General features: G+C 37.5%; 1 protein-coding gene and 1 pseudogene across 1 annotated transcript in view; one reads left to right on the forward strand and one right to left on the reverse strand.

Annotated features, from left to right (window-relative positions):
• The window catches only part of CNTNAP2 (contactin associated protein 2), a 1,613,390-nt gene that overhangs the window by 1,522,605 nt on the left and 69,669 nt on the right, over window positions 1-21,116 (reverse strand). The window lies entirely within an intron of this gene.
• LOC120601582 (uncharacterized) lies at window positions 4,868-4,986 on the forward strand (annotated as a pseudogene).

Genomic DNA, 21,116 nt, shown 5'->3' on the forward strand with positions numbered 1-21,116 from the left:
AAAAAAAGGTTTCATGGCTTAAGAAGACAAACAGAAGTTTGTATACCATTGAGACAAGATGTTTATTCTTTTCTCATATTCCAGTTCTTTACCCCCCATGGTAATTTTCGTGCTTCTACGCCCTGCCTTTTTATTTAGAAGGGGAAAAACCGTGTTGCCATAACTGTTCGCTAAATTTTTCTCGATTCAGTACTTGCAGTGCTCCACTCTGCTGGTCTATTTTGTTTTGTTCTAGAAACTCTATCATGGGGAGACAGACCGAGAGATATATAAATTTTATATGAATATTAATCTTTTTAAAATCATATGAAATGGTTCAGTGATCTAATAGATAGAGAGTTTTATTGTACCGATGCATGCGTGATTGGAAAGATAATTACATAAGATTAAATTCCTTTTCTCAGCCAATCAGAAATGAGATCTCATTTATTTTTATGACTTATAATAAACTTTGTGGATGATTAAATTCCTTTTCTCAGCCAATCAGAAATGAGATCTCATTTATTTTTATGACTTATAATAAACTTTGTGGATGAAAAATTGTGCTGTTAATCTCGAGTGCAATGACAGAAATAAAATATTATGAATAAAATTTTTCCTTGTGCTTCCTGGGCAAAAAAATATATGGTCTCTATTTACTGGAATCATCGAAATGCTGTATTCATAATTTATAGAATAGAATAGGAAAATGATAAAACAAGGATATTACACAAAGTAATGAAATGTGGATCACATTTATCTAAGAGGAAATTAATGTTGGTAATTATTTGAATATAAGGAAAATAATTCTATACTACACAAAGTAGATTTGAATTTTTAGCAAGACATGGTATTCACCTAATACCTGATGAGCCTGCTTTGTAGAAATAAAAGAACAGTGAAAATAAAGGCTAGCAGTAATGATTTTCCAGAATAGATTTTTTTTTTTAAAGAATAGGAATTACAACCAAACAAATTTAAATTCTAACTGTATTTGTCCCATTTTTTAAATTTTTAAATTGAGAATTTAAATAAATCTTTATAGGTTGAAAAATGAACCTATCATCCAACATTTATATAGTATTATATCCCGTATCATCCAACATTTATATATATTCACTATCTGCCAAGCTGTGATTGACGTATTTGTCATGTACTAATTCATTCAACCTTTACTATAACTTTGTGGGTTTTGTACCATCTACATAGAACAGATGAGAAAACTGAGATTAAGAAAACTTGTTCCAGTCACACAGCTAGGAAGCCACGGTGCTGCGGTTTCATTTAAGCTGTCCTAGACCCTAAACGATACTTTCAACTGTCATGTCCAAAGTCTCCCTGTTCCCGCTCGCCAGCGTCAGATGCGTGGCGTCAGTTCTCTCCTGGATATGTCCAACTAGAGCACGATAAGCACTTGGAATGCGCGTTCTCAAAACGAGTCCTTCGGATTTCTTATTCTTCTTGCTTAATCGCGTCCCTTCTGCTGCAGGCAACAATTCGTAAGGAATAAAATGAATGAAACCCAATGAAGTCTATTTCCTTTTTACTGTCACCACGTGCAATTTTAAACTACATCAGTGATCAAACCCTCCTCTCTTGTGAGAATGACTGCTCCCCCATGCAACCTCCCGTCCGCTCACAATGATTCTTATGTGTCACTTAATGCCGATCCTTCTCCCAAGTTGCTGTTTCCATTAAACAGCATTCAGCCCCAAACTCAAGAGTTATCACAGAAGCTACCTTCCTTTCTGTAGTATCTCTGGATGTCCAACAATCTAAATATTAACTCTTTTGGTATTTCTAGCATTGGTGCTCAGCCCACCCCCTTCTGGTAATTTTTGATAGGTACTCATCGACACAATCTTTATGTAAATTCAATGTTCTGATTGTTAAAAAAAAAAAATGCATTAACTAAATTTTCTAAATTATAAAAATATAAGAAAATACAAATCGCCTACAATTTCAAGAGTCAACCAATATAACATTTTTGAAGAGCTTCTTTCGATTTCTTTCTGTTCTCCCCTCCTCTCCTCTGTCCCCTGTCCCATCTGTCTGTCTGTTGTCAATGCATAAGCATATTTTATGAAATGAGATGTTATCCATAGTTACACTGACTGTGTTTTTTCACCTATTTAGTGTAAATAAGAGAATTCAGAAGTCAAAGGAGATAACTGTTTTTGTTTCAAACGTTAAAGTTCTTAAAATAATAAAACAAACGTGTGCTTACTATTGTCGAAAATTTGAAAAATACAAAACAGAAGCAAGAAGTAAAAATCATCCACGGTCCCATGGCCTGTTCATGATACCTTCGAAGAAAGTGGCCCACCATTTCTGACCTAGATAACTGCTTATCGTGCTCTAACTTGCATCCCTGGCTCGGTCAATTTTACCCTCACCTCTCAATCTACCATCCACGCTGCTTCCAGTATGATTCTGTTTTAAATTCTACAATGTGATGACACTGCTCGCTTGAATTGCCATTCCTCTACCCTCTGACTTTACCATAGGGTATGAATTACCCCCACGAACCATGCTTTCTCAAAGGGACTTCCCCCACGTCACTTAATATGCTTCATTCCTCAGCCCCGTAGACGGAAGTTGTGTATTAGGTAAGGTTAAAAACCCTCACAGGACTGGGGCAGAATCTGAGAGCAATGAGGTTGGGTCACTACCTCATCGAGACGTTGGAACTACCTTGACATTTCCCCATTCAGGTCAAGATGGCTCTGGGAAATGAGATTAAAGCTAACCACCCGGATGACGGGGAGCTTTGGGAACCAGCAGAAATTAAGACTGGCTTTGAAAGAATGAGACAAGATTACAAAGAATTGAGAAGTCAAACAAAGGAGATTGAATTTAGGTTAACAATAAATACAGTAGCAGGATTTTGGCTAGGAAGGGATTATGTGAAATTGTGTTTAAAAAATAAGCAGCCTATCTTGGACAAGGACAGTAGACTAGTGGTTACCAGAGGGTGGGGGGTGGTAGATGGGGTAAAAGGGGTCCAATATGTGGTGACAGAAAGAAATCAAACTATGGGTGCCTTCCTGTTGAATTGTACACCTGAAACTTATTGGATTTGATTAACCAATGTCACCATAATAAAATATTTTTAAAAAATTGGATAAAAAATAAGATAAAAATTGGATAAAAAGGATATAATTGTTAGATATGTTTGTAAAATTATTCTTACTGTCACTGCCAGCAGATTAGACACTAGAGGAAGCAGAATCATAAAAGTACAACATTAAAGATCTAGAGAAGATTCAATATTAGTACATCATTGAACCAATTACAACGAGAAGGTGAGGCTGGAAATGTGGACGTGATTTTAAGGAAGAACAGATCATTTTAAACCAAAGCGATTTTTACCATATTTTTGTAAACGTCACGTTTAGTTAAGCAGTGAAGGAAAGAATACAGACACTTTTGTAATTTTTTCCCAATCAATTATTTTTCATTAAGTATTCTATGTTCCAATCTGTGTGGGGCATAAAGAAATATGGTATTTTACAATGCTCTTGAGGAATTCAAATAATATGGGGAAAAAATTTGTTTGATATTCGCAAAACTATTAGAGACCAATGTACACTCAATAAGGGCTGTGAGAATACAAGAAATAAAAATCTCTATGGACCTGTGTAGTTGGAAACTCTTCCCAGAGAAGAGCCTGGACTGAGGAGTGAAAAAATGAATAGCGTCCGGAGAGATGGAGGAAACGATCACATCTCAAAGGGAAACATTTTTCCAGATATTCTGAAACATCGTGGTATCATTAACTCATTAGATATTTCAGGGATGTATATCAACTATGAAGGACACCTATATGATGGATAGTCTTTACATACAAGCGGTTACTTTTAACTTATATCAGGCAAATTTCAGTAAAAATTGACTTGCTTAAACTCTTAAAAAATAACAATGACATGGCGGATTAGATTAGGAGGAAAGTGGCTGATTTCAGGCAGAAAGACAGTGTGACGATGACAGGGGACAGGCTCGCACGATAAAAGGGAAAATAACAGACATCCCACCAAACTGTCACCAGCGTCAAAGCTTGAGCCCTGTTTGTATACTACCGATGCCCGTCATCATCATGGCACATAGTAGGTATGCAGGAGTTTTTTTCCTAATTGGTTATGTTGGCTTAAGGTATTCAGTCCCCTCAGCTTTCTAAGGTAAATGCTGAGTCTCATTTACCTATGTGTTCTAGGATTCCCACTGGAAATCTGGTTTGTAAATTGGAATCCAGCTGACTGTCCACTGCAACCATACCCATGGGACAGGACATTTGCCACTTTGAAGAATTTATATACAGTAAAATAATTTTATTTTTGTCATTATTTAGAGTAGTTTATGGGACAAATTTGCTTTGAAAAACTTATGGGTGTTTTGAGTTGTGTTTTTATTTTAAGTTTGTTTAGTTTATTTCCTTGTTGACTCTACTTAAAAGCATTCTGCATAACTTTAAACAGTGTTGCTAGACTCTAAAGTGATTTTCAGTGTTCAAAGTGACTTTCTAAAAGCTATTTCTTTGATCATTTTCTCCACACAATTTTCTGATATTTTCATACTTCTATTTTTGTAAAAAAAAAAAAAAAAAAAAAGTAATGCGATCCCTTAGTTTTCCCTTTCCATGGAGAATTTAATTGAGTGATCAATCACCAAAACAAAGTGCTCTTCTTTCTGCAAGGGCACATTTTTATTTATTTATTTATTTTTTTACACAGGCCTACCCAATTTGAAGCCCCATTTGGTAAATTATTTTTTGTCTATTGATGAGGAAATACTAAGGAGACCAAGATAAAAGATACATGAATTATCCAGTTCTTAATGAGAAACAAACATAGGAACATATTCCTTGATAAGAGTTAATGGTAACAACATAGTCTGCGGCCATGCCACCCTGAACAAGCCCTATCCCGTCTGATCTCGGAAGCTAAGCAGGGTCAGACCTGGTTAGTATTTGGATGGGAGACCACCTAGGAAGATCAGGTGCTGTAGATGTAAAAAATAAAAAAATAAGGGATTGTAAGCTGACAAGGTCCTTGCAATCTGTGAGGTCAACCAAGGGTTGCCTCCCCCTAAAAAATAAATAAATAAATAAATAAAAATTAGGGCTTAGGGTCATATATGATATCTTCACTGCAAAAAAGTTAAACTGTTCATTATAACACCTTATAAAAAAATTAAGCAACACTCCGGTAGTGGCATTCTGCTCCCGCCATAGGACTATGTTCATTTCCTGACCAGAATATGGCCGCTGCTAATTTGATGCTGTATGACAGATAGAGATGGATGAAATTTTTCCAAAAGTCTGATCTTGCCATAATCAAAATGAAGAGTGTACTTAATGGAATATGCACTTCTGATCAGGTGAAAGCTTCTGGTTATACAAACTTTTTGAGGGAAAGAAAATAAAAAGCAAGGACCCTAAATAACACTCTGAATAAAATTCTACTGGCCCTGAACTAGATTTGTAAAAGGACAATTTGCACCAAAGAATGTTATGTTCTGGCTACTGATGCTAATGGAGGAAAATGTTTTTTAAATGCTTAGCAGATGTTTAGTAGTTTTATCATCATCATTACCCACAAGTTATGCTAAATTATGTAAATCAGTTGTGAAATTTAAAGCTTATATGTATTCAATATACTTTGCAACTATTTCTCTCCATTTGGCTCTTTAGGATAAAGAGGTAAGTGTTTATTTTTTTTTTTATTAATAAAAATATTTTACTGCAAAGGTTACTATTTCTTCCCTCTCTGGGTAGCTTTCATAGGTACATTTTAATTACTGAAATAAAAGTGGGAAATGCAAATTTCTCAGTTTTATTTGCCCTATATTTTCACTTACACCTGTTTAGAAGATATTCTTAACTCCCATATTTGTCCCTAGTTAAAATGGCCAAAGTTATACCCTTCTGTATTCTAACCCCGTTCAGTAAGAAAACAAAATTTTGCTTGTCCCAAATTGAGTCTATTATTTTTTGCCTAAAACCCTTCTCACTCTCACTCACCCGCATGAGATAACAGAATGAGCCCATCCCCCCAGTCTCACCCCCAGCTCTCCAGCTTTGACCTTCAAATTACACCTCCGCTAACAAAGACAGAATTGGCGATGTCAGTCACATCATTAACCAAACACCATGGCATGGAAGCCAACCCTCCACAGGCTGCCGGGTTTCAAATCTCCTCTCTGCTGCTCATTGGCCATGTGTCATGTGACAGGGACAAAATACTCAAGCTCACGTGCCTCAGGACGGTTATGACAGGAAATACCTCAAAGGTGCATGAGAGAGAGAGAGAGAGAGAGAGGTGTGTGTGTGTGTGTGTGTGTGTGTGTGTGTGTGTGTTTTAACGGAATGAGTCAGGATATGTTAAATGTTTATACCAGTGCTAGGCACACAGCGATACTATATGCAGTCCCTATTATTATCAACTTGACACAGCCTCCTCATGCTCATTTTCTAAAGTTTGTCTTCTCCCACCCCGACTCCTGGTATACATAGCTGGGTATGCAAATTCGCACACACACATACACACGGGCACACTCACACATGTAAGCGTGCGCACGTGCACGCCATGCACACACACACACACGCATGCACACACACCCTATGCTTTAGTCACACCAGTGAATCGTGTCGGAAAATTTCACCCTAGAGATTCACGTCCAGCCTTTTCCCTCGCCGTCCTCTCCACCTGGAACTCCATCCTCTAGCTTTTCTGACCATCCGATTTCTATTAAGTATTCAAAATTGAGCTCAAGTAATTCTCCTCCAGGGTTGCTTTCCCTGACATCCTTTCGTCATTTGGCTAGTACTGTGGTTCTTACAGCAGTTTGCAGACATCTGGAGAGCGCTCTGTTTCCGTAATAGGTGGGAGATCTGGAGAGAAGTGGCCTGTTTTGTTGGAGCTGTAGCTCCAGAAGTACCTTCATTCAGTGGCAGCTCGGTTGTTTCTTGGTAGAATAAAGGACTCGGTGTTTACCGCTTAAAGATAACTTAAGCACTGAAGGAGAAAGATGGGTATTCTAAATATGTCAAAAGCCAGCAGTCCTAAATCCATGCTCTACCTCCACCTTTTAACATGCTGTAATAAACCTTCTTTCCTTTCTTCTGTCCTCTGCTCTCTGTCTATCTGTCCTTCCTCCCTTCCCGTCCCTAATTCCTTCCTTACCTTCCTTCCTTCCTTCCATAAATACTTCCACACTCAGCATCGAGAATATACAAATTATAGAGCCCTTCTTATAAATGCAACGAGAATTTAATTTTCAAATTCTGTGGCTTGACTGAAGGAAAATACTTGTCCATCTAGCAAAATGTACATCTTCTTTGATATGTCAAGAAATAACACAGTCCTGGAGAGACACTACATTTTCGGAATTCTAGTGGAATTTGCTATTGTAAAATAAATTTTATTTTAAATATGTTCTCACGACATTAATCTGTATTTAGTTTATTTTGGGCACTCAGTGTTGAGGAATTTCAATGATCTGACCACTTTATTGATACCATACCTAGAGTTTGCTTAGGAGATATGGGATCCTTTATCTGACTGGTGACAAATGTTGGGAGAAGCATTACCTGGTCTCCAGATACCAGGTCTGAAAGGCTATCGATATTTCTAATATCTACCAGGTTGGGAAATAAGGTGAGGACCTGAAACTGGAGATAGTTAATAGCCTTCTGGACTCAGTAAGAACTGCTCCAGTTACTGGACCAGGCATGAGCCCCGTCTGGGAGGATGCAAAGGGAGGGCAGTTGTCCATGGTTGTGGGGGTGGAGACCTGGAGCTCCTGTGCGGAAATGGAGTGATTCTGCTCATGGAGATTTATTCTCGTACCAATAACCGATGTCTGGGAGCCACGCTTACTGTTTCTACGGCACAATCCAAGGCAAGCAGCAATATTCCACCTAATAAAGACCCTATAAAAATGCTTTCCGGTGATACACAAAAACATAACAACAGGCCTAATCAAAATATGGGCATAGGCTGCAGACCAATGTCTACTGTCTCCTTCATGGGCCTAACCTCTCTGTGGCCCTACATAAAATATTAAGGGGCCAGGACGAAAGCAGAGGAAGACAATGGAGCAAAACTGTTATCTTATTTTCTGTTTAATTCCAAACAGCCTCTACCATGAGTCTGCAGTAAGACAAATCTGTTAGTTTCCAATAACACCAAGTCTCAGAAGAAAATTTCTAAGATGCTTATAACTAAGATTTTTTAAATTGTCTAATATTTAAAATAAAATACTAAATAAAACAAATAAAATCTAAGCATGAGAAATATATTTTTGCACATGAATATGAAAACTTGAGAAATATCACATTTGTGTATTGATCTACCACTAAATTAGCTTCTATCTTTTAAATTTAACGTGGACATTCCGATCAATCAAGGATGATGCCCTGTAAAGGGGCTTTCATCGTTCACAATGGTATATGTACTGCATTCAAATAAAACAGAAAAATTTATTAGACATTTTTAAGTTGTCTATTTTTGTTTTCGTAATAATTACTTATCAATTACTTACACAACAAATATATTTTAAATCAATTAAAAATTGTTCGTTTCAAAGATAAATCAAATTCAAGGCAAAACTATATTTTTTATCAGTATTTGTTACAGCCTTAATTTCATATGAAAAAAAACTTGACGAATTAGATAGTAATAATTTTACAAATGCATATAGAATATTAATTATCTGCTGTGTATATTTAATACACATAATGCATTTGTATTTATTTTTAATTGCCTCCCTCATCCATTGACCCTCAACTAGTATACGAGCTGCATCGATTCAGCAATTTTTTTCTCTGCTGTTCATGAATGTACTCCCGGTATAAATAGTTTCTGAAATGTACCAAGTAAGCATTTGTCTTATTAATAAAAGACTATTTTTATATTTAAGTGAATATATTTATATAATTACATGTTAATCGAAATATTTATTCAATGGCGAAAACATCCTAAATAGAGTATAAAACAATTTATTAAAGTTTACTCTATATTTATTAACTCTGTTAAGCAGTAGCCTAGATGCCGTTTCTATTCTGCACCTTTTTCAATCCCTTTATTTCAAGAACAAACTAATCCTTGAGAAGTGAAGGAAATGCTATGGCTGAGATTTCAATCTAGTGTACTCAATTCCAAGCTTGTACCTTTCCCGCATTTATTATACCTTAAATAATAACAGAAGTGACAAATGTAAATGATTTTAAGATAATTTTGTATTCATCGATGTTAGACTTATCTACAGAATGTCACTAGAAGCTAGTAGATTTCTGGGTTCCATCCTTAATCTTTTAAGATCTTCATAAAAGATAAACATCTTATACATGTGTTGCTTGATGCCAACGTCACAAAGATTATTGGATTATATGAAATTTTGTCCTGACGAAGTTGTCATTTCCCACAGACTCATAAAGTATAAATGGCAACTATGATACCGTTCGAAGAGGCAGAAGTCAGAATAGCAAGATGTATTGGTTTTGGCTCACTGACAGCACACTTTGGGGATTCGAAGACCTGGGATCCAGTCTCAGCTTGGCTGCTAATTAGGTTTTGTGACCTTGAGCAAATCAGTATGTCTCCCCTGAGCTTTTGTTTCTTCATCTGTAAAATTAGGAGGCTGGACTAGATGTTCTCTAAGGCTCCTTCCATCTCTAAAATTCTACAATCCATAATCTTTAGAGAGTACTGGTCTGATCGTTATAACTCCTTTTATAAAAAATTGTAAATCAGTCTACAAGACTGACAATAGCAGCCAGAATTCAAAGGTACGTTATTTGCAGATGCTGCCATTAACTGTGATATTATTGGTCACAGTATGTTGAAACATTCTTTGGCAAGTTCCTTTAGGTAATTCGAGAGTGCAAAAAGAAATCACATCACGAATTATGCAAAGTTATGACTCCAGACATACTGCATTTACCTGAGACTTTTGAAAGTGAACACAGGCACCCCCAGGAAAAATTGCAAGTCCTCTTCCTCCCCTACCACCTAGAAGACATTCACTCTGTCTTTGTCCATTCCATATTCCATTCTTACGAAGTTGCAAAGGTTTGCAACAATTAGCAGTTTGTATTTATTTAGTAATTATTTGTTTGATAGAAAAATTGAAACTTAATCACAGCGAAGTGTCACCCCCAACCTGCACATTTGCATTTTATGCTTCTTTTTACAAAGAGGGGGATGAATGGTGGTTTACTTTATTAAAAGCTATTTTGAAGGGTAACATCTGGAGGAGAAGCATTTGCAGAGCTGGAGGTGGGTGTACTTTACTAGCTTACTAGGACAGTAATAATTATAATCATGTGACTATATAGACAAAGTTAATAGATGGTGGAAAACAAGGTGTAGCCTGCCTTACAGAGCGCCCAGCTCCCCCCCGCCTGCTTTTCTCAGTACTCATTTCTTAATGCTCTGTGGGTATTGGCCTCATTCTCCTGTTTAGCTGCTGTCCATTGTGCTAGCCGCTAGCCATACCCAGCTATTTAAATGTAAATAAATTGAAATTCAATAGAATTTATGTTGTTCAGCTCCTCGGTGGCAACCCAAGTGCTAGACTAACTTCTGCACAAAGCAGAGGACTGGACTGTCAACAAGGAGGAGTCTGACCGGCTGCACTGGATCTTGTGCACGACCCTTGACCTGCCATGTGGGCTGCAAGGAAGAAGGAGGGAATCGACTGGCCATTTCCATTCGGATGCCATAGCTAGAAAGGGAGGCGGGAGCAGCACACCGGAGAAGCTGTGCCTGTGTAACTTGCCTTCTGTTCAACGCTTCGATCTTAGCTGTTACCGTTGGATGTCATCTGACAAATGCATACACCCTTACAATCTACAAGACCATGTGCCTCTTAAAATTATATTTCAACCACCCCAGGAAAGTCCCCCATCCCCCTTCCCAGTCAATCTCCATCCCCCACCCAGAGGTAACCAGTACTGGGATGTTTTCCACCATCTATTAACTTTGTCTATATAGTCACATGAACACATGCTATTTCATAGAACAGTAGAGTAGGATGCTTGAAAACATATATATATATTTTTTTTGGTAGGAAAACTTAGGAACTGGGGTTTGACTTCTGCCTCTTAGCTTTAGGAGATGTTTAACTTTTTTAAGTCTTGATTTCTCTAATAAGGAAAATATAAATAATTATTTCATGAGTGTATGAAGAGCAAATGAGGCAATGAATATGCACAATGGAGTCATATGTCGTGTTATGCTGGGAACAGTGTGTATATATATATATATATATATATATATACACATATACATATATATGCAGCAAATGTTAGTTTTTCTTTTGATATAATTACAAAAGTTTCAAGCATCTTATTCTATAATTGACTTTAGAAACCCCTCCTTATCTATAAACGTAGAAGGCTTATCTGGATTCTTCTATGATTCAGTATGAAGAGGAATAATAGGTCAGGTTTTCTCATACTTTTAAATAAAAGATCAAAGCATGGAAGGAGAGTTCAAAATGAAAACCCCTAAAAGTCAAATCGAAATGTAGTACTGACGATGATTCATTTGATAAAATGATTGAGTGACATCAAAACCATTGAAGCACGTAACCGTTAAGGAGCCTGAGAAGAACTTCACAGTGGCCTTTCCCCAAGTCTTATTCTGCCAGTTTTCCAGATGCCTCATCACAGTTCAGGTTTGCAATGAAACAGTAGATGATATAAACCAACCCCTAAAAACAAAACAAAACAAAACAAAAAGAACTCTAGTATAAACCCCATTTTTTACATAATGAAATTTAATACAACTGCTATTCTATGGGATGACAGTCTCCGGGTAGCTTGTGATTTCACGTGTTTACTCGAGAGTGCGAGGCAATCCCTTGGTTTGTTTGCTTTGAGCAAAAGGAAAACAAGATTTTCAGGGAGTCGATAAACTTGGCACTCTGTGCGGGGAGCCAGCCTTGGCCGAGGGCGGGCTGGCACTGGCAATGTCGGGGAACCAGATGAGCCCCGCCGAGCTGCACTGGCTTCTGGGGCCCTGCCTTCGGCGGGTACAAAGCAGCAGCAGCAGCGTGATCGGAGGCAGATTTTTGTAGAATGTGTTTAGTCGCAGCATCCAAAATGCATCTGCCATAGTATAACAACATTCTAAGACGACTCTCTCTAGCCATAACTCCAGAAAAAAAAAATCTTTAAATGTTCGAGAAGAAGGGTCAGCAATAGATGTCACCGCAGCAGGCACCGTGCTTCCCGACCTGCGTCCCCATGCCTCGACCATCTCGTCGAGAGCCGGTCAACACCTGTGCTCCTTTTCCTGAGGGCTTTCTCTTGTCACTGAAGCTCGCTTTGCTCCTTGCTTGGCAGGCTGGAGGAGCTGGGGGATTAACCCTCGCGGGAACAGCACTCATGGAAAACATCCAAAGACTAATGTGAGTTGATGCAGAGATGCCCCAGCAGCACTGCCTTCCAGCTGGGAGAGCAGCGAGGCCCCGGTTCACACTGGCTCCAGACTGTCCCCTGTGGACTCAGCGCCAGCTGCCCGCAGCGGCTCCTGCTTTAATGATGAAGCTTTATTGACCATCCGTCTCACACCCACAGCCCTGCCCGTGTCTCCTTCAGCTCCCATGTAAACCACTTGCTCTTGAATCCTCCTGCAGGACCTGCTGTTGGGGAACTCAGACTGAGACAGTCACTAAACCGAATGGGAAATGAAATATCCTTCATGAAAGCGGAGAACAGAAGAAGGATTGGAGAACCTCCCTTTCGCAAACGCCTCAGGCCTTATGCATCTGAATTCGATTCGGTTCAACAAACATCGATCGAATGCCTTCTACGTAGAAAGCATGTTTCCTAGATATTTAATATGATTAGAAAAGTATTAAATAAGGTCATTCATTCCACCCCGGAACTTTCACAAATTTTATGAAGTTTCTCCCAAGTGTAAGTAAATATTTTCCATTTTCATAAGGAAAACCCTTTCTTGCAATGACATTCGTCCTGATCAATTCCATAAAGTGGCAATTTTGTCAGAACCATTTATCCAGTGACGAGGTTCAATTTTGTAAAGATTTTCAGCTTATGATGGTTTAGAATTACCTTGAACTAACCCTGAGGACATGGATGAATTTCATTTTTGAAGAAATCATAATAGTATGATGTTTATACAGCTCGATATGTCCTTCTCATAGGAAAAATTTACTTTTAATAGAGTGATTGCTTTTTTTTTTTTATGTGTTTAGGTAATCACTTCAAGGAGAAGGAATTTCTGAATGCAAAAAATATTTTGAAAAATCATTTCCAAGTGAGCTGACAATGGGGTTATTTGAGAACTATGCATTATTTTTACATCAATTTCTTCTTATAGCCCAAATTTAAGAATGTAGTTCACATTTACAAATCAGAAGACACTATACATTTATGGCTAGAAATTGTCTCTCCACGTACATAATATTTAGACACCTATGACATGCATCATTTGATTTGACGCTTGCTTAACTGAAATGAAAAGTGATAGGTTGACATTATCAAACTGAGCAGATTTTCTGTAACCTTAAACTGAACGTTCTTGTGTATGTACATAAGAAGCAGCATAAAAGCAACAGATGTTGTCATATGAGGTTAGCCCAACATTATCATTAAAATGCCTTTGACTGGAGAAGATAAGTCAATTACATGAGAATAAACACATATGAATATTTAATTACATTACTTATATTAATGTTGTTTTTCTGGGGTTGTTGAGACAATGTAATATAGCCCGTTAATAAAAGAATAGCTATAAACTTTATACGAACCCAAGAAAATTAAGAAAAATTTTAAATAAATTATTATAGATGGCAGAATATAAAAAGAGAGTACGACACTGGTGATTAATTGCACAACTAAGGGTCTCTCTCTCTCTCACACACACACACACACACACACACACACACGAGAAGGGAAGAAAAAACCTTGGTAATATTATGACAAAATACTCTGGTCAGTTATGGAATCTTTTTGGTGATCTTTCAACCAAACTGATGACTTTGAGCATTTAATGCTCAAAATCAGAAAAGACCTCAAGTGTCAAGGCAGATAGGTACTTGCTACGAGATACCTGTGGTGGCCCCGCCCAGTTCTGTGACTTTTAGGTTGCACATTTACAGATGGCACTGAAATATTCCTTGCGTTTCACAAAACTTTGAGTTTACTGCACCAATATTTATACCCTGAAGAAGGGTGCTTATAGATGATTTTGTTGCTGCAGACAGATTAAAGTAGAAATCTTTAACAAAAGTCAAACGCGAAGGTATAGTCACCAGAATGTTTGTGTCGATGCCTAAAATAAAGAGAATTTTCTGAAAAAGGAAATGTATCTAAAATATATTTATTAAAAAAAAAAATGAATGGACTAATTCAAACTTTCTTGGTAAAAAAAAAATACTTCTGCCCACATTACATTATTAGCATTATTTTTAATATGAACATACGGAGAGAAGTAATCCAATGGAAAGACAGAATTTGAATGCAATTCTCGAGTTATCAGGGTGAAAAATGAAGCATCTTCGGCAACAGGCGGAGCGTTGGAAAAAAGAGAAGATGTATTGTAGGTGGCCAGGCCGGGGCAGGCTTCCCACTGTGCCTGAAGGTTCTGTTCTCAAACATCCTCTTCCCACCTCCTCCTCCTCTCCCCGCGATCGAATCTGTTAGTGCCTGAAGGGCCCCCAAATTTTCGATCTTCCAATAGATAGCTGAAATGTCTTGTCAAAAAAGGCACTTCCAGATCAGTGAACAGATGCACTCTGAAATCACGATATGTGAACTCAAAAGCTGCTCTGCAATTTACTAAGTGTGTGTGTGTGACCGAGGCCAGTTATTCACCCTCTTCAAACCGCAGTGTTTCCGTGTCTTCGGGGACAGGACTCTCTTCCGCATAAGACGGTGAGACTTGAGTGATAAACCACATGAAAGCACCTGACACATAGAGACGATCTGGAGGAGATGCTGGAATGGTACATTTTATTTCCCTCTGACATGGGTTCCCCTTGGATGGACAGTCAGGAAGCACAGTGCTACGGTAGGGAAGGCGGGGGACCTCTTCTGCCCGGAGCAAAGGGGACATTGATTGGCTTTGAGGACCAAAGCTGAATCCAGCGGCACAGCGAGGTCCTGCAGGGAAGGCCTTACCTGTGGAAAGTGACTGTCTACATTTCTTCAAATTCAACTTAACATTTCCAACACTAAGCCTGCCTGATCCGATCACAGCCCAGGATACAGAAGAAATAGAAATGTCCTCCCCTCTCGCCCCGGTGGGTCTCAGGAGAGGGGAAGCAGAGGTGAGGACATTTAGTGGTGAGACAGTTCTTGACAGTTCTCCTCTGTGCCAGAGAGAGAGAGAGAGAGAGAGGAGGAATCAGAGAAAACAGGGAGAACCCTTAAAGTGGAGGGCGTACCCCTTTATTTCCGGTTCAGGTATCTGGGAGAGAATAACCTCATAGGTTCTCCCCCTCTCTGGCCCGCTGGGTAGTGCAGTCGCAAGACAGAAAGACAGTAAAAGTTACTGTGGATAACAAGAGAGAATGTCTGAGCAGGTATCGCTGAGCAGCCCATGGCGCTTTTAGAAGGCCAAGGCGCCAGGACTCCCATCTTGTCATCAGGAGAGGGAAAGGACATACTCAGAAGTTGGCCTCGAGCCTGCAGAAAGGGTTGCCAAGGAGTGGGAGACTGACTCTAGCTGAAAGTCACTCAGTCTGAAACTGCCAGGACTAGACCTACAGTCCTGTGCAATGAAACTGAGAATTAGGGTAGGGTCCAAGTATCAAGGGGGAGCCAGGCGAAGCTTCCTGGGAGCATTTTCTAGGACTAGGGAATCAGCCAGTTATCACAGGGACAAACTTGCTAAGCTAATGCCAGCAGAAAAATCAGAGACAAGCCTAGAGCGACAGCACCTCAACCTGTGGCAGCCACTGGCCATCCACCAACGAGACCAGACACTCGACATAGGCCCATCTCCCCGATATACTCCCTGTAACTAGGTGACATTCGCCTAGGGAGAAGAGGGAGAAGGGGCAGGGAGGGGGGTGAATCTGAGAGTATTCAATACGAAGTGATTCAATCTACTGTACTGTGTATTACTTGATCTAATGAGATTTCGGCTTCCTCTCTTCCTCTCTACAGGACAGAGGGAGGGGCCTGCAAGGGAGATTAAATCATTTAAGGAAAATCTGACTATGCTGTCAATAAAATCATTAATTAAAGCATTAGTCTATAGTCTATACCTATATAATAACTCAAATAATACTCCCAATAACCTTATCGGGAAAATACAGCTATTATCCCCACTAACCATTGTGAGATTGATAAATGGCTAATGTTTATCAGAGAACATTAGGCTAAGGACAAGGAGGCCAAGTTCACTGCTGCACTGTGAATGGGTCGTGGGGAGGTAGGCAGGCCGGCTTCGATTTTATTTTTCATGGTCATAGATCACATGTCTAATCCTGGACAGTCACCTCGCTTCTATGAAATTCTGTTCAAAGGTAAGAAGGCTAAATAAATGCCCAAGGGCTAATCAGCTATCTTTATGTGAAGCCACGTCCCCTGCGTATTTTGGTCGATAGGGGCACACAGCATGCAAAAGGAAACCAAGTGGAATTTGAATGTTGCTTGGGAGCAAAGAGAGAAAAGCAAAGCACACGGACGTGGGTAAGGCTTGCTAACGTAAATGCATTTTAACCAGTGAGTAAGTAAAGGCCCTTTCCACCAAACGACATAAAATCTATTAATTAATCTTACCATAAAAGCTTCATACCTCTACTTTATATAAAGTTGCTTAAAAATTAAGACGTCGGTTACCCTGCATGAAGCTGACTTTCATTTTAGGTACCTCGAAAAGTACGGGTTTAAGTTGGGATGCTAATTTTCCACAGGCAATTCTGAAGAAGGTGTAATTTTGTAGCTAAAGCAGAAATCTTGGGGAAAAAAATGTCTATCTTTCAAATATCGATGCCTAAATCAATCATTTCCTTGATGTAAAATCAATGACCCTCACCGGTCAAAAATTAGTTAAGTTTTTGCTTTTTTTGTAAGGTGACATTGGTCTTTTAATGCTGTATTTTTAATGTTCTTATTTTTAGTTTTATAATGTTTCTAGGTAGGTGTTTTTTGTTTGTTTGTTTGTTTGTTTGTTTGTTTTTACCAGTCCATATTTTAGTAAGTCTTGTGCCTGAATTCATACTTTGATGGATTTATATTAATTCTTACAGAAAATTTTAAGTGATATCGTCTTAAAATATTACAGTTCAGTAAAGGTACTTCGACTGTGTACCAGCAAACATTTGACTAGCTATGTTAAAACAGCTTGGCCACTTCAAGTTAGTGGGTCAAATATGAAGAAATATTATAAATTAGAGATAAAGCCCTAGAATTTATAGATTTGTTCAAATAGCACTAATTATTAGGAAATACTTTAAAGTTCCAGAACTGCTACTGAAAGAAGAATTTTTAGGGATATATATTTATATATTTCCATAAGAGGAACATATATGTTTATAACTGTGCTAAACTACAGAACAGATAAAAACGAAGTTTTACATATTTTTTAAATTTATCAATAAAGTATATTAAAGTTACTAGTCATAGAATGACTATGAAATAGCAATGATTTGTCTGTGTTTTTTCTTGTTTGTAGAACAGAAAAAAATCATATTAGATTTATATACTGCAATTTTCTAATGAACCATGGCCTGATACCCATACAACTATATTAATATTCTGATAAGAAATAATTTTTTTTAAATCAAAGCATCTTTTCTAAATCAAAAATATTATAGTTTAATACACAAATTGTTTCTTTCTTAAAAATGTATCCAGACAGATGGATATCTTCAAGAAATAGACCACAGAGTATAGACAAAAATCAAAGGATCTATGAATTTGTGTCTTTAGGGGATTTTCTTTGTTTCATTAGTTTTAGTTTCTGTGGTATGAACATTTAACATGACATTTACTCTCTCAACAAGTTTTTAAGTACACAAAACTTCACCGTTAACTGTATTATGTTGCACATCAGATCTTTAGAAACTTTTAGAGCTGATAAAGATGTTTACCACCTTGACTGTGGTGACGGTAGCATTGCTATATGCATATGTCCAAACTCATCAAATTCTACAAATTAAACGTGCAGATTTTCTATGCCAGTTACACCTCAATGAAGCTGTAAAAAAGATTCCATCAACCTACTAAATCGATGGTGAAAGATTTAACATTCACCAAGTCTTAAGAATGCGAAAAACAATATTTGTCAAAGTGGGCCAATTGGGAGTCTCTGTCTTAAAATGTCAAATTTTCTAATAGACACAGAACATCCAACCCAGGTTTGTACTCTACCTTTAGGCAATGGACTAGTTGCATTCAGAGAGGTAGCTGATGTCGATTAAGAATAGGATGATTTCAGAGGGTTGAAGTCAAGGACAGATCCAAGGTGAGGGAGGAGTTTCATGAGTTCCAGTGAGGGACCAGGAGAATTATCTAGATATGGAGGTAGCACAGGTACAGAGCTGCAGGAAAGGCAGCTATGAGTCTCTCCTAAACCAGTTCTGACTGTGACTTGTCAAGGACCAAAGGAAGAAGGCTGGAGCCTTCTCTCTTTCTACTCTAAGGCTAGCCTTACGCTGTTCTCACATGGCTCACTTCCAGGTATTTAAACAGTGATAACAGCCCCTGCAAAAAGAGGCATCAAAAGGACGAAAGCTTTGGGAGTCCAATACGAAGCAGCCAAGTCTTCACTTTGGAGCTGATATGTGCAAACAGCATAAAAGGCTTGAGGATGACTAATCTTTACCTACATTACGGAGAACCTTTATCATGACCGTGATGTCTTTAGAAATTCTTAGACTCGGCACCTCGAAATCTCAATAGTGTTTGATATTAGACACGTCATGAGCATGTACACTAGACTGAGGCAATCTCTAAATAACGACCTACAATAACAGACCAGAAGATGGAAATTCCTGTTTATTAAGAAAGGAAACACAAGGCAGCAAGGGCAATGACAAGTTTCAACGATAATGGCTTTGTCCCAACCCTGTCCCAGAGTTTCACGTTCCAGGGGTGAGTGAATAATTTAATCTTCATGAGCCATCAATTCTAGTTCTCCTTCAAGATTCTGGCAATGGTCCCAGCTAATTTTATTTATGATGTGGATTTTTTTCTGAGACTATGAGTATTCAGAAAGTGAAAAAGGACAACTATCATCTCATTACATGAGTGTGTTTCTATTCTTTTTTTCCCCCTCAGTAATATTTTATTGATTTATTAATCAGCAACAAAGCAAAGGGTAAGGACATGTCATTTCCTCATTAATTAGTCATACGAACGAGCAACATAACTAATCAGTCTAATTTCAACTATAATTAGTTTTTATTTCTCTTGAGAGAAGAGAGTGAAGTATAGACATTTTATTATACTTTACGATGTTTTCTCACTGAATGAAAATGTATGTATTGAGTAGGAAGTATAAGATTCAAATATTGAAAAGATGTATATTCAGGAAATACCTTTTAACGCGAACAGTTTTTAACAATAACTTGAAATAACTGTTTTGTCATCAGCTAGCACTGTTCTCTTTTTGTTTGCTTATTTGGTTTTGGTACACTCAGGCTGAGATGCCACCTCCCTATACCCCCAAATTGAGAAATAGTAAGCACAGATTTTAGGAACTAAAAAAAAAATCTTCCTACTTATTTGCTTACTGAATTTTGATCACTTTTCCTACATTAAAGCAGATTTTTTTTTCTATAATTTATGCAACTATTCCCTCACACATTGGTCATTTATCACGCATGTATTTGGTAACAACTATGTACCCAACACTTGTGCTAGTTGCTATATTTACTTTATGATGCTGTACAAAATACATGTGCTTCTTACACTCATCATCTACCCTCAAATGGAGGATGCAAACATTAAGCAAATAAACCATTATAAGTACATTATTATAAATTAGGACAATTTCCAATATGAAAATAATTACTTCTACTTCTTGATTCTGAATAGTTTTGATGGTTTCAATTATTCTTGTTTGTCTGATATCTCTGAAAATTAAAGAAAAATATTTCTGATCACTAAAATACATCTCTTCTTCTTAACAAATTTCTTCTCTATACTTTTACCCTTCACTTAAACAAAGAAACCATTCTTCCATTTGGTTTTTCCATTGTTAAATCCTCATTTCATTTTTCCTAAAGTAACCATGTGTTTTCCTCAATCTGTACCTGACCAGCATGATCATATAACTGTTAACTTCATCACCTACATAATTTTAACATTTATTAAAATCAATATTTTCTCTAAATTCATTAAAATCACCATCTAGGTATCCATAGGACCAATTAATGTGATTCACCTCCCAGTTAATGTGATACACATTTGGATCTGTGTTTTCACTTAAACTCATTTCTTAATGGTATCTTTAAGACAGAAAATAGTCTGGCAGGGAATGTAGTGAAACACTGGGCTTTATTTTTGCCTAAAGTTTAAAAAAATGTTTTCCCAATTCCCAGGTTACTTGTTCTCATGTTTTGAGTTTCATCAGAGATTTTTTAAGTAATTAGAACTATATAACCCAGAACTTCATTCTAATCATTATTGTTAAAATATTTCCAAATCTATTATTCTGAACAAAGCAAACAACTAAAAGTAGGTTCCTTTAAAATATCTATGGATCTCTCTCCCCCGTGCCTGTTTTTGCAGATAACTGTGACAAAAATGCTTGTTGTGAATGAATAAAAAATGTTTTCTTGTTATGTGTTTAAAAACAGCAATTTGTAACCTAAAATAGTTTTATTGTCTAGAACATTGATATGATTGATACATGAAAGGAAGAGGATAGAAGGAAGCCAACTGAAATTGATGGAAACCTACTATGAACCGATAATTATTTGTATAATATTATTTCAAGAACGGAAACCTACTATGAACCAAAATATTACATGTGTAATGTTATTTTAAACTCAGGCCACCTTCAATGGGAAGCATTTTAATATCCAATTATATATAAGAAAACCAAGGCTCCCAGAGATTAAATAAGACTTTAAATAGAATTTAAATAAACGGCTTTCTTATTTTGAACCTCATTTTTTCTCCTACTAAATAATACATCGCACTAGGCTAC

This window comes from Pteropus medius, unplaced genomic scaffold (assembly GCF_902729225.1).
Source record: "Pteropus medius unplaced genomic scaffold, Ma_sr-lr_union100, whole genome shotgun sequence".
NCBI classification, from domain to species: domain Eukaryota; kingdom Metazoa; phylum Chordata; class Mammalia; order Chiroptera; family Pteropodidae; genus Pteropus; species Pteropus medius.